This window comes from Anomaloglossus baeobatrachus, chromosome 4 (genome assembly GCF_048569485.1).
Source record: "Anomaloglossus baeobatrachus isolate aAnoBae1 chromosome 4, aAnoBae1.hap1, whole genome shotgun sequence".
In the NCBI taxonomy this organism is placed as follows: Eukaryota; Metazoa; Chordata; class Amphibia; order Anura; family Aromobatidae; genus Anomaloglossus; species Anomaloglossus baeobatrachus.
Window position 1 is genome coordinate 4,232,216 of NC_134356.1, and position 16,320 is coordinate 4,248,535.

General features: G+C 47.3%; 1 protein-coding gene across 1 annotated transcript in view; it reads right to left on the reverse strand.

The window, feature by feature from the left end:
- Window positions 1–16,320, reverse strand: part of ST8SIA1 (ST8 alpha-N-acetyl-neuraminide alpha-2,8-sialyltransferase 1) — a 104,959-nt gene that overhangs the window by 45,896 nt on the left and 42,743 nt on the right. The window lies entirely within an intron of this gene.

Here is a 16,320-nt window from a genome sequence, read left to right on the forward strand (position 1 = left end):
AATGAAGCCCCCATCAGGGACAATGAAGCCCCCACCAGGGACAATGAAGCCCCCACCCGGGACAATGAAGCCCCCACCCGGGACAATGAAGCCCCCACCCGGGACAATGAAGCCCCCACCCGGGACAATGAAACCCCCACCAGGGACAATGGAGCCCCCACCCGGGACAATGAAGCCCCCACCCGGGACAATGAAACCCCCACCAGGGACAATGAAGCCCCCACCAGGGACAATGAAGCCCCCACCCGGGTCAATAGAGCCCCCACCCGGGACAATGAAGCCCCCACCCGGGACAATGGAGCCCCCACCAGGGACAATAGAGCCCCCACCAGGGACAATAGAGCCCCACCTGGGACAATAGAGCCCCCACCAGGGACAATGAAGCCCCCACCCGGGACAATGAAGCCCCCACCCGGGACAATGAAGCCCCCACCAGGGACAATGAAGCCCCCACCAGGGACAATGAAGCCCCCACCCGAGACAATGAAGCCCCCACCCGGGACAATGAAGCCCCCACCCGGGACAATGAAGCCCCCACCAGGGACAATGAAGCCCCCACCAGGGACAATGAAGCCCCCACCAGGGACAATGAAGCCCCCACCCGGGACAATAGAGCCCCCACCCGGGACAATGAAACCTCCATCTGGGACAATAGAGCCTCCACCCGAGACAATAGAGCCCCCACCCGGGACAATAGAGCCCCCACCCGGGACAATAGAACCCTCACCAGGGACAATAGAGCCCCACCTGGGACAATAGAGCCCCACCTGGGACAATAGAAACCCCACCAGGGACAATAGAGCCCCACCTGGGACAATAGAGCCCCACCAGGGACAATAGAGCCCCACCAGGGACAATAGAGCCCCACCTGGGACAATAGAAACCCCACCAGGGACAATAGAGCCCCACCAGGGACAATAGAGCCCCACCAGGGACAATAGAGCCCCACCAGGGACAATAGAGCCCCACCTGGGACAATAGAGCCCCCACCAGGGACAATAGAGCCCCACCTGGGATAATAGAGCCACCACCAGGGACAATGGAGCCCCACCTGGGACAATAGAGCCCCACCTGGGACAATAGAGCCCCCACCTGGGACAATAGAGCCCCCACCTGGGACAATAGAGCCCCCACCTGGGACAATAGAGCCCCCACCAGGGACAATGGAGCCCCACCTGGGACAATAGAGCCCCCACCAGGGACAATAAAGCCCCCACCAGGGACAATAAAGCCCCCGCCAGGGACAATGGAACCCCACCCGGGACAATAGAGCCCCCACCAGGGACAATAGAGCCCCCACCTGGGACAATAGAGCCCCCACCTGGGACAATAGAGCCCCCACCAGGGACAATAGAGCCCCCACCTGGGACAATGGAGCCCCCACCAGAGATAATGAAGCCTCCAACCGGGACACACATTGTACAGTATCTAATATTCCAGTGATCGGATACATTGTATCTAACATTCCGCTCATCAGCTACAGTGCCTTGTGAAAGTCTTCAGCCCCTATATACAGTGCCTTGTGAAAGTATTCAGCCCCTATATACAGTGCCTTGTGAAAGTATTCAGCCCCTATATACAGTGCCTTGTGAAAGTATTCAGCCCCTATATACAGTGCCTTGTGAAAGTCTTCAGCCCCTATATACAGTGCCTTGTGAAAGTATTCAGCCCCTATATACAGTGCCTTGTGAAAGTATTCAGCCCCTATATACAGTGCCTTGTGAAAGTCTTCAGCCCCTATATACAGTGCCTTGTGAAAGTCTTCAGCCCCTATATACAGTGCCTTGTGAAAGTATTCAGCCCCTATATACAGTGCCTTGTGAAAGTATTCAGCCCCTATATACAGTGCCTTGTGAAAGTCTTCAGCCCCTATATACAGTGCCTTGTGAAAGTCTTCAGCCCCTATATACAGTGCCTTGTGAAAGTATTCAGCCCCTATATACAGTGCCTTGTGAAAGTATTCAGCCACCTGAATTTTTCACCCTTTTCCCACATTTCAGGCTTCACACATAAAGATAAAATGTGAATGTTCTGGTGAAGAATCTACAACAAGTGACACAATTGTGAAGAGGAAGGAAATTTATTGCTTATTTTATACTTTTATATATACACTAGCTGCACCCCCCTATATACAGTACTAGCTGCACTCCCCTATATACAGTACTAGCTGCACTCCCCTATATACAGTACTAGCTGCACCCCCCTATATACAGTACTAGCTGCACCCCCCTATATACAGTACTAGCTGCACCCTCCTATATACAGTACTAGCTGCACTCCCCTATATACAGTACTAGCTGCACTCCCCTATATACAGTACTAGCTGCACTCCCCTATATACAGTACTAGCTGCACTCCCCTATATACAGTACTAGCTGCACTCCCCTATATACAGTACTAGCTGCACTCCCCTATATACAGTACTAGCTGCACTCCCCTATATACAGTACTAGCTGCACTCCCCTATATACAGTACTAGCTGCACTCCCCTATATACAGTACTAGCTGCACTCCCCTATATACAGTACTAGCTGCACTCCCCTATATACAGTACTAGCTGCACCCCCCTATATACAGTACTAGCTGCACCCCCCTATATACAGTACTAGCTGCACTCCCCTATATACAGTACTAGCTGCACTCCCCTATATACAGTACTAGCTGCACTCCCCTATATACAGTACTAGCTGCACTCCCCTATATACAGTACTAGCTGCACTCCCCTATATACAGTACTAGCTGCACTCCCCTATATACAGTACTAGCTGCACTCCCCTATATACAGTACTAGCTGCACTCCCCTATATACAGTACTAGCTGCACTCCCCTATATACAGTACTAGCTGCACCCCCCTATATACAGTACTAGCTGCACCCCCCTATATACAGTACTAGCTGCACTCCCCTATATACAGTACTAGCTGCACTCCCCTATATACAGTACTAGCTGCACTCCCCTATATACAGTACTAGCTGCACCCCCCTATATACAGTACTAGCTGCACTCCCCTATATACAGTACTAGCTGCACTCCCCTATATACAGTACTAGCTGTACTCCCCTATATACAGTACTAGCTGTACTCCCCTATATACAGTACTAGCTGCACTCCCCTATATACAGTACTAGCTGCTCTCCCCTATATACAGTACTAGCTGCACCCCCCTATATACAGTACTAGCTGCACCCCCCTATATACAGTACTAGCTGCACTCCCCTATATACAGTACTAGCTGCTCTCCCCTATATACAGTACTAGCTGCACCCCCCTATATACAGTACTAGCTGCACTCCCCTATATACAGTACTAGCTGTACTCCCCTATATACAGTACTAGCTGCACTCCCCTATATACAGTACTAGCTGCTCTCCCCTATATACAGTACTAGCTGCACCCCCCTATATACAGTACTAGCTGCACCCCCCTATATACAGTACTAGCTGCACCCCCCTATATACAGTACTAGCTGCACTCCCCTATATACAGTACTAGCTGCACTCCCCTATATACAGTACTAGCTGTACTCCCCTATATACAGTACTAGCTGTACTCCCCTATATACAGTACTAGCTGCACTCCCCTATATACAGTACTAGCTGCTCTCCCCTATATACAGTACTAGCTGCACCCCCCTATATACAGTACTAGCTGCACTCCCCTATATACAGTACTAGCTGCACTCCCCTATATACAGTACTAGCTGCACCCCCCTATATACAGTACTAGCTGCACTCCCCTATATACAGTACTAGCTGCACTCCCCTATATACAGTACTAGCTGCACTCCCCTATATACAGTACTAGCTGCACTCCCCTATATACAGTACTAGCTGCACTCCCCTATATACAGTACTAGCTGCACTCCCCTATATACAGTACTAGCTGCTCTCCCCTATATACAGTACTAGCTGCACTCCCCTATATACAGTACTAGCTGCACCCCCCTATATACAGTACTAGCTGCACTCCCCTATATACAGTACTAGCTGCACTCCCCTATATACAGTACTAGCTGCACTCCCCTATATACAGTACTAGCTGTACTCCCCTATATACAGTACTAGCTGCACTCCCCTATATACAGTACTAGCTGCACTCCCCTATATACAGTACTAGCTGCACTCCCCTATATACAGTACTAGCTGCACTCCCCTATATACAGTACTAGCTGCACTCCCCTATATACAGTACTAGCTGCACTCCCCTATATACAGTACTAGCTGCACTCCCCTATATACAGTACTAGCTGTACTCCCCTATATACAGTACTAGCTGCACTCCCCTATATACAGTACTAGCTGCACTCCCCTATATACAGTACTAGCTGTACTCCCCTATATACAGTACTAGCTGCACTCCCCTATATACAGTACTAGCTGCACTCCCCTATATACAGTACTAGCTGCACTCCCCTATATACAGTACTAGCTGTACTCCCCTATATACAGTACTAGCCGCACTCCCCTATATACAGTACTGGCTGCACTCCCCTATATACAGTACTGGCTGCACTCCCCTATATACAGTACTAGCTGCACTCCCCTATATACAGTACTAGCTGCACTCCCCTATATACAGTACTAGCTGTACTCCCCTATATACAGTACTAGCTGCACTCCCCTATATACAGTACTAGCTGCACCCCCCTATATACAGTACTAGCTGCACTCCCCTATATACAGTACTAGCTGCACTCCCCTATATACAGTACTAGCTGCACTCCCCTATATACAGTGTAACGGGGTGCCAGGGGTGCCTCGGGGCTTGTAGTCGTGGCCCCCTTTTCTCTCAGGCCAACCCCCGGCTCCGCCGTCACTACTGGGACAGGGGATTGTTCTGTGGGGCAGAGTGTGGTGGAAAAGAGCATGTTATCAGCCGCAGGAAGACTCTTCAGGCAGGGATCAGATAAACCAGACGACATCTTTATTGCACAGAGTTTCACAGACAGCTCAATGCACGGATTTTGTAGCGCACGGTCACAATTCCTGTCCGGGGAAATCTTTCCTTGTTGTCTCCTCTAGTGGGGATGTGCCCGGCTACTCCACTTCACCTAGGCTCCCACTCCGGCTAACACAGACTGGACCCACACCAATTCTGCTTCACCCTTGAGGACACTTCTTCTCTTCTTCCCTTCTTCCCTTCTTTCTTTCTTTCTTTCTTTCTGCCCACTCAGCTCCACACTCTGCCCCTGGCTGTTCCTTCTCCCCCGTCCCGGAATCAACTCACTTCAACACACACACACTTCTCTCTCTAAGCTGCCGGCTCCTCCTCTCTCCTGCCCTGTTTCTATGGGGACAGCCGTCCCCCCCGGGCTCTAGGGGAAAACCCACTGCACAGTAAAAACATGTTAATTAATAACATCAACAGTAACTACCCCAGAGTGAGGTATCTTCAGGGGGAAACTGCACCTCCTTGTAAGGGGTCTGCCCACCCCTTACATACAGTACTAGCTGCACTCCCCTATATACAGTACTACTGCACTCCCCTATATACAGTACTAGCTGCTCTCCGCTATATACAGTACTAGCTGCACTCCCCTATATACAGTACTAGCTGCTCTCCGCTATATACAGTACTAGCTGCACTCCCCTATATACAGTACTAGCTGTACTCCCCTATATACAGTACTAGCTGCACTCCCCTATATACAGTACTAGCTGCACTCCCCTATATACAGTACTAGCTGCACTCCCCTATATACAGTACTAGCTGCACTCCCCTATATACAGTACTAGCTGCACTCCCCTATATACAGTACTAGCTGCACTCCCCTATATACAGTACTAGCTGCACTCCCCTATATACAGTACTAGCTGCTCTCCCCTATATACAGTACTAGCTGCACTCCCCTATATACAGTACTACTGCACTCCCCTATATACAGTACTAGCTGCTCTCCGCTATATACAGTACTAGCTGCACTCCCCTATATACAGTACTAGCTGCTCTCCGCTATATACAGTACTAGCTGCACTCCCCTATATACAGTACTAGCTGTACTCCCCTATATACAGTACTAGCTGCACTCCCCTATATACAGTACTAGCTGCACTCCCCTATATACAGTACTAGCTGCACTCCCCTATATACAGTACTAGCTGCACTCCCCTATATACAGTACTAGCTGCACTCCCCTATATACAGTACTAGCTGCACTCCCCTATATACAGTACTAGCTGCACTCCCCTATATACAGTACTAGCTGCTCTCCCCTATATACAGTACTAGCTGCACTCCCCTATATACAGTACTACTGCACTCCCCTATATACAGTACTAGCTGCTCTCCGCTATATACAGTACTAGCTGCACTCCCCTATATACAGTACTAGCTGCTCTCCGCTATATACAGTACTAGCTGCACTCCCCTATATACAGTACTAGCTGTACTCCCCTATATACAGTACTAGCTGCACTCCCCTATATACAGTACTAGCTGCACTCCCCTATATACAGTACTAGCTGCACTCCCCTATATACAGTACTAGCTGCACTCCCCTATATACAGTACTAGCTGCACTCCCCTATATACAGTACTAGCTGCACTCCCCTATATACAGTACTAGCTGCACTCCCCTATATACAGTACTAGCTGCTCTCCCCTATATACAGTACTAGCTGCACTCCCCTATATACAGTACTACTGCACTCCCCTATATACAGTACTAGCTGCTCTCCGCTATATACAGTACTAGCTGCACTCCCCTATATACAGTACTAGCTGCTCTCCGCTATATACAGTACTAGCTGCACTCCCCTATATACAGTACTAGCTGTACTCCCCTATATACAGTACTAGCTGCACTCCCCTATATACAGTACTAGCTGCACTCCCCTATATACAGTACTAGCTGCACTCCCCTATATACAGTACTAGCTGCACTCCCCTATATACAGTACTAGCTGCACTCCCCTATATACAGTACTAGCTGCACTCCCCTATATACAGTACTAGCTGCACTCCCCTATATACAGTACTAGCTGCTCTCCCCTATATACAGTACTAGCTGCACTCCCCTATATACAGTACTAGCTGCACTCCCCTATATACAGTACTAGCTGCACTCCCCTATATACAGTACTAGCTGCACTCCCCTATATACAGTACTAGCTGCACTCCCCTATATACAGTACTAGCCGCACTCCCCTATATACAGTACTACTGCACTCCCCTATATACAGTACTAGCTGCACTCCCCTATATACAGTACTAGCTGCACTCCCCTATATACAGTACTAGCTGTACTCCCCTATATACAGTACTAGCTGCACTCCCCTATATACAGTACTAGCTGCACCCCCCTATATACAGTACTAGCTGCACTCCCCTATATACAGTACTAGCTGTACTCCCCTATATACAGTACTAGCTGCTCTCCGCTATATACAGTACTAGCTGCACTCCCCTATATACAGTACTAGCTGTACTCCCCTATATACAGTACTAGCTGCACTCCCCTATATACAGTACTAGCTGCACTCCCCTATATACAGTACTAGCTGCACTCCCCTATATACAGTACTAGCTGCACTCCCCTATATACAGTACTACTGCACTCCCCTATATACAGTACTAGCTGCTCTCCGCTATATACAGTACTAGCTGCACTCCCCTATATACAGTACTAGCTGTACTCCCCTATATACAGTACTAGCTGCACTCCCCTATATACAGTACTACTGCACTCCCCTATATACAGTACTAGCTGCACTCCCCTATATACAGTACTAGCTGTACTCCCCTATATACAGTACTAGCTGCTCTCCGCTATATACAGTACTAGCTGCACTCCCCTATATACAGTACTAGCTGCACTCCCCTATATACAGTACTAGCTGCACTCCCCTATATACAGTACTAGCTGCACTCCCCTATATACAGTACTAGCTGCACTCCCCTATATACAGTACTAGCTGCACTCCCCTATATACAGTACTAGCTGTACTCCCCTATATACAGTACTAGCTGCACTCCCCTATATACAGTACTAGCTGCACTCCCCTATATACAGTACTAGCTGTACTCCCCTATATACAGTACTAGCTGCACTCCCCCTATATACAGTACTAGCTGCACTCCCCTATATACAGTACTAGCTGCACTCCCCTATATACAGTACTAGCTGTACTCCCCTATATACAGTACTAGCTGCTCTCCGCTATATACAGTACTAGCTGCACTCCCCTATATACAGTACTAGCTGCACTCCCTATATACAGTACTAGCTGTACTCCCCTATATACAGTACTAGCTGCACTCCCCTATATACAGTACTACTGCACTCCCCTATATACAGTACTAGCTGCACTCCCCTATATACAGTACTAGCTGTACTCCCCTATATACAGTACTAGCTGCTCTCCGCTATATACAGTACTAGCTGCACTCCCCTATATACAGTACTAGCTGTACTCCCCTATATACAAGTACTAGCTGCTCTCCGCTATATACAGTACTAGCTGCACTCCCCTATATACAGTACTAGCTGTACTCCCCTATATACAGTACTAGCTGCACTCCCCTATATACAGTACTAGCTGCACTCCCCTATATACAGTACTAGCTGCACTCCCCTATATACAGTACTAGCTGCACTCCCCTATATACAGTACTAGCTGCACTCCCCTATATACAGTACTAGCTGCACTCCCCTATATACAGTACTAGCTGCACCCCCCTATATACAGTACTAGCTGCACTCCCCTATATACAGTACTAGCTGCACTCCCCTATATACAGTACTAGCTGCACTCCCCTATATACAGTACTAGCTGCACTCCCCTATATACAGTACTAGCTGCTCTCCCCTATATACAGTACTAGCTGCACTCCCCTATATACAGTACTAGCTGCACTCCCCTATATACAGTACTAGCTGCTCTCCGCTATATACAGTACTAGCTGCACTCCCCTATATACAGTACTAGCTGCACTCCCCTAATATACAGTACTAGCTGCAACTCCCCTATATACAGTACTAGCTGTACTCCCCTATATACAGTACTAGCTGCTCTCCGCTATATACAGTACTAGCTGCACTCCCCTATATACAGTACTAGCTGCACTCCCCTATATACAGTACTAGCTGTACTCCCCTATATACAGTACTAGCTGCACTCCCCTATATACAGTACTACTGCACTCCCCTATATACAGTACTAGCTGCACTCCCCTATATACAGTACTAGCTGTACTCCCCTATATACAGTACTAGCTGCTCTCCGCTATATACAGTACTAGCTGCACTCCCCTATATACAAGTACTAGCTGTACTCCCCTATATACAGTACTAGCTGCTCTCCGCTATATACAGTACTAGCTGCACTCTCCCCTATATACAGTACTAGCTGTACTCCCCTATATACAGTACTAGCTGCAACTCCCCTATATACAGTACTAGCTGCACTCCCCTATATACAGTACTAGCTGCACTCCCCTATATACAGTACTAGCTGCACTCCCCTATATACAGTACTAGCTGCACTCCCCTATATACAGTACTAGCTGCACTCCCCTATATACAGTACTAGCTGCACTCCCCTATATACAGTACTAGCTGCACTCCCCTATATACAGTACTAGCTGCACCCCCCTATATACAGTACTAGCTGCACTCCCCTATATACAGTACTAGCTGCACTCCCCTATATACAGTACTAGCTGTACTCCCCTATATACAGTACTAGCTGCACTCCCCTATATACAGTACTAGCTGCACTCCCCTATATACAGTACTAGCTGCACTCCCCTATATACAGTACTAGCTGCTCTCCGCTATATACAGTACTAGCTGCACTCCCCTATATACAGTACTAGCTGTACTCCCCTATATACAGTACTAGCTGCACTCCCCTATATACAGTACTAGCTGCACTCCCCTATATACAGTACTAGCTGCACTCCCCTATATACAGTACTAGCTGCACTCCCCTATATACAGTACTAGCTGTACTCCCCTATATACAGTACTAGCTTGCACCCCCCTATATACAGTACTAGCTGCACTCCCCTATATACAGTACTAGCTGCACTCCCCTATATACAGTACTAGCTGCACTCCCCTATATACAGTACTAGCTGCACTCCCCTATATACAGTACTAGCTGCACTCCCCTATACAGACTAGCTCCCCTATATACAGTACTAGCTGCACTCCCGCTATATACAGTACTAGCTGCACTCCCCTATATACAGTACTAGCTGCACTCCCCTATATACAGTACTAGCTGCACTCCCCTATATACAGTACTAGCTGCACTCCCCTATATACAGTACTAGCTGCACTCCCCTATATACAGTACTAGCTGCACTCCCCTATATACAGTACTAGCTGCACTCCCCTATATACAGTACTAGCTGCACTCCCCTATATACAGTACTAGCTGCACTCCCCTATATACAGTACTAGCTGCACTCCCCTATATACAGTACTAGCTGCACTCCCCCTATATACAGTACTAGCTGCACTCCCCTATATACAGTACTAGCTGCACTCCCCTATATACAGTACTAGCTGCACTCCCCTATATACGCTGCACTCCCCTATATACAGTACTAAGCTGCACTCCCCTATATACAGTACTAGCTGCACTCCCCTATATACAGTACTAGCTGTACCCCCCCATATACAGTACTAGCTGTACTCCCCTATATACAGTACTAGCTGCACTCCCCTATATACAGTACTAGCTGCACTCCCCTATATACAGTACTAGCTGCACTCCCCCTATATACAGTACTAGCTGCACTCCCCCTATATACAGTACTAGCTGCACTCCCCTAACTAGCTGCACTCCCCCTATATACTAGTACCTAAGCTGCACTCCCCTATATACAGTACATAGCGCACCTCCCCTATATACAGTACTAGCTGCACTCCCCTATATACAGTACCTAGCTTGTACTCCCCTATATACAGTACTAGCTGTACTCCCCTATATACAGTACTAGCTGCACTCCCCTATATACAGTACTAGCTGCACTCCCCTATATACAGTACTAGCTGCACTCCCCTATATACAGTACTAGCTGCACTCCCCTATATACAGTACTAGCTGTACTCCCCTATATACAGTACTAGCTGTCACTCCCCCTATATACAGTACTAGCTGCAACTCCCCTATATACAGTACTAGCTGCACTCCCCCTATATACAGTACTAGCTGCACTCCCCTATATACAGTACTAGCTGCACTCCCCTATATACAGTACTAGCTGCACTCCCCTATATACAGTACTAGCTGCACTCCCCTATATACAGTACTAGCTGCACTCCCCTATATACAGTACTAGCTGTACTCCCCTATATACAGTACTAGCTGCACTCCCCCTATATACAGTACTAGCTGCACTCCCCTATATACAGTACTAGCTGCACTCCCCTATATACAGTACTAGCTGCACTCCCCTATATACAGTACTAGCTGCTACTCCCCTATATACAGTACTAGCTGCACTCCCCTATATACAGTACTAGCTGCACTCCCCTATATACAGTACTAGCTGCACTCCCCTATATACAGTACTAGCTGCACTCCCCTATATACAGTACTAGCTGCACTCCCCTATATACAGTACTAGCTGCACTCCCCTATATACAGTACTAGCTGCACTCCCCTATATACAGTACTAGCTGCACTCCCCTATATACAGTACTAGCTGCACTCCCCTATATACAGTACTAGCTGTACTCCCCTATATACAGTACTAGCTGCACTCCCCTATATACAGTACTAGCTGCACTCCCCTATATACAGTACTAGCTGCACTCCCCTATATACAGTACTAGCTGCACTCCCCTATATACAGTACTAGCTGCACTCCCCTATATACAGTACTAGCTGCACTCCCCTATATACAGTACTAGCTGCACTCCCCTATATACAGTACTAGCTGCACTCCCCTATATACAGTACTAGCTGCACTCCCCTATATACAGTACTAGCTGCACTCCCCTATATACAGTACTAGCTGCACTCCCCTATATACAGTACTAGCTGCACTCCCCTATATACAGTACTAGCTGCACTCCCCTATATACAGTACTAGCTGTACTCCCCTATATACAGTACTAGCTGCACTCCCCTATATACAGTACTAGCTGCACTCCCCTATATACAGTACTAGCTGCACTCCCCTATATACAGTACTAGCTGCAACTCCCCTATATACAGTACTAGCTGCACTCCCCTATATACAGTACTAGCTGCACTCCCCTATATACAGTACTAGCTGCACTCCCCTATATACAGTACTAGCTGCACTCCCCTATATACAGTACTAGCTGCACTCCCCTATATACAGTACTAGCTGTACTCCCCTATATTCAGTACTAGCTGCACTCCCCTATATACAGTACTAGCTGCACTCCCCTATATACAGTACTAGCTGCACTCCCCTATATACAGTACTAGCTGTACTCCCCTATATACAGTACTAGCTGCACTCCCCTATATACAGTACTAGCTGCTCTCCCCTATATACAGTACTAGCTGCACTCCCCTATATACAGTACTAGCTGCACTCCCCTATATACAGTACTAGCTGTACTCCCCTATATACAGTACTAGCTGCACTCCCCTATATACAGTACTAGCTGCACTCCCCTATATACAGTACTAGCTGCACTCCCCTATATACAGTACTAGCTGCACTCCCCTATATACAGTACTAGCTGCACTCCCCTATATACAGCACTAGCTGTACTCCCCTATATACAGTACTAGCTGCACTCCCCTATATACAGTACTAGCTGCACTCCCCTATATACAGTACTAGCTGCACTCCCCTATATACAGTACTAGCTGTACTCCCCTATATACAGTACTAGCTGCACTCCCCTATATACAGTACTAGCTGCACTCCCCTATATACAGTACTAGCTGCACCCCCCTATATACAGTACTAGCTGGACTCCCCTATATACAGTACTAGCTGCACTCCCCTATATACAGTACTAGCTGCACTCCCCTATATACAGTACTAGCTGCACTCCCCTATATACAGTACTAGCTGCACTCCCCTATATACAGTACTAGCTGCACTCCCCTATATACAGTACTAGCTGTACTCCCCTATATACAGTACTAGCTGCACTCCCCTATATACAGTACTAGCTGCACTCCCCTATATACAGTACTAGCTGCACCCCCTATATACAGTACTAGCTGTACTCCCCTATATACAGTACTAGCTGCACTCCCCTATATACAGTACTAGCTGCACTCCCCTATATACAGTACTAGCTGTACTCCCCTATATACAGTACTAGCTGCACTCCCCTATATACAGTACTAGCTGCACTCCCCTATATACAGTACTAGCTGCACTCCCCTATATACAGTACTAGCTGCACTCCCCTATATACAGTACTAGCTGCACTCCCCTATATACAGTACTAGCTGCACTCCCCTATATACAGTACTAGCTGCACTCCCCTATATACAGTACTAGCTGCACTTCCCTATATACAGTACTAGCCGCACTCCCCTATATACAGTACTAGCTGCACTCCCCTATATACAGTACTAGCTGCACTCCCCTATATACAGTACTAGCTGCACTCCCCTATATACAGTACTAGCTGCACTCCCCTATATACAGTACTAGCTGCACTCCCCTATATACAGTACTAGCTGTACTCCCCTATATACAGTACTAGCTGCACTCCCCTATATACAGTACTAGCTGCACACCCCTATATACAGTACTAGCTGCACTCCCCTATATACAGTACTAGCCGCACTCCCCTATATACAGTACTAGCTGCACTGCTCGGCTTCTCCAGGGTTAATAACTGCTGTTAACAAAAATGTATACTGCACACAAAAACCACAAAACAAATAGATATGTAATTATGTCTGTCTCCCCCTCTGTATATATCTCTCTGTCTCTCTCTCTCTATCTCTTTGTCTGTCTCTTACCCTGTCTGTCTCTGTCTCTTTCTCCGTCTATCTATCTCTTTCCCTGTGTCTGTCTCTGTCACTTTCCCTGTCTTTCTCTTTCCCTCTTTCCCTCTGTCTCTTTCCCTGTGTCTGTCTCTTTCCCTCTCTTTGTCTGTCTCTTACCCTGTCTGTCTCTGTCTCTTTCTCCGTCTATCTATCTCTTTCCCTGTGTCTGTCTCTGTCACTTTCCCTGTCTTTCTCTTTCCCTCTTTCCCTCTGTCTCTTTCCCTGTGTCTGTCTCTTTCCCTCTCTTTGTCTGTCTCTTACCCTGTCTGTCTCTTTCCCTCTCTTTCCCTGTGTCTGTCTCTGTCTCTTTGTCTGTGTCTGTCTCTTTCCCTGTCAGTCTGTCTCTTTGTCTGTGTCTGTCTCTTTGTGTCTGTCTCTTACCCTGTCTATGTCTGTTTCTTAGCCTGTCTGTGTCTGCCTCTTTCCCTGGCTGCATTTTGACACGCCAACATTCCATATAAGGGCGTGGCTGCACATTCTTCTGAAGTTCTGGCTGCACTGTGGCTCCCAGCTCCATTCACTTTAATGGAGGCAGGTTTTTTGGTGAATAACTGTAACGCGCGGGGTTAAAATTTCCCCTCAAAACATAGCCTATGACGCTCTCGGGGTCCAGACGTGTGAGTGTGCAAAATTTTGTGGCTGTAGCTGCGACGGTGCAGATGCCAATCCTGGAAACACACACACACACACATTCAGCTTTATATATTAGATAAATACCTGTAAATTGTGGCGTGCAATATTATTCACCCCTGTAAGTGAATCCTTTGTAGCCCCCCTTTTGCTTTGATTACAGCTGCAGTCTCTTGGGGTATGGGTCTATCAGTTTTGCACATGGAGAGGTGAAATTCTCGCCCATTCTTTGTAAACAGCTGGAGCTGAGTGAGGTTGGATGGAGGCGTTTGTGAACAGCAGTTTTCAGCTCTTTCCACAGGTTCTCGATTGGGTTCAGGTCTGGACTGTGACTTGGCCATTCTAACACCTGGATACGGTTATTTGTGAACCATTCCATTGTAGATTTTGCTTTATGTTTGGGGTCATTGTCTTGTTGGAAGACAAATCTTCGTCCCAGTCTCAGGTCTTTTGCAGACTCCAACAGGTTTTCTTCAAGAATGGTCCTGTATTTGGCTCCATCCATCTTCCCATCAATTGTAACCATCTTCCCTGTCCCTGCTGAAGAAAAGCAGGCCCAAACCATGATGCTGCCTCCACCATGTTTGACAGTGGGGATGGTGTGTTCAGGGTGATGAGCTGTGTTGCTTTTATCGTTTGGCATTGTGCCCATATAGTGTGATTTTGGTTTCCTCTGAGCAGAGCCCCTTCTTCCACATGTTTGGTGTCTCCGGTGGCTTGTGGAAACTTTACACAACACTTTTTATGGATATCTGTGAGAAATGGCTTCTTCTCGCCACTCTTCCATAAAGGCCATATTTGTGCAGTGTAGACTGATTGTTGTGCTATGGACAGACTCTCCCACCTCAGCTGTAGATCTCTGCAGATCATCCAGAGGGATCATGGGCCTCTTGGCTGCGTCTCTGATCAGTCTCCTCCTTGTGTGAGAGGACAGTTTGGATGGAGGCCGGGTCTTGGTAGATTTGCAGGGGTATGATTCTCCTTCCATGTCAATATGATCGCTTGCACAGGGCTCCTTGGGATGTGTAAAGTTGTGGAAATCTTTTTGTAACCAAATCCAGCTTTAAACTTCTCCACAACAGTATCCTGGACCTGTCTGTTGTGTTCCTTGGTCTTCATGATGCTCTCTGCGCTTTACACAGAACCTGAGCCTATCACAGAGCAGGGGCATTATACGGAGACTTGTTACACACAGGGGCTTATATTTATCATCATCAGTCATTTAGGACAACATTGCATCATTCAGAGACCCTCAATCACCTTCTGGAGGGAGTTTGCTGCACTGAAAGTAAAGGGGGTGAATAATATTGCACGCCACAATCTTCAGCTATTTATTTATAAAAGTTTATAATAAGCAATAAATTTCCTTCCTCTTCACAATTGTGTCACTTGTTGTAGATTCTTCCCCAGAACATTCACATTTTATCTTTATGTGTGAAGCCTGAAATGTGGGGAAAGGGTGAACAATTCAAGGGGCTGAATACTTTCGCAAGGCACAATATATTGTATCTAATGCTCCACTGATCGGATACATTGTATCTAACATTCCGCTCATCAGATACAGTGCCTTGCAAAAGTATTGAGTTGCTTCTATATCGCCGCCATACTCCACAGCGCCGTACTCGGATTCTCCGCGCCTGGGGCCGGGACGTCGCTGTTCACATTTTATCACCCAAATTGTAAATTCAATATTTAGAGAAATGTATAAATGAAGAGTCTCCAGACCTGATCTGCCCCGCC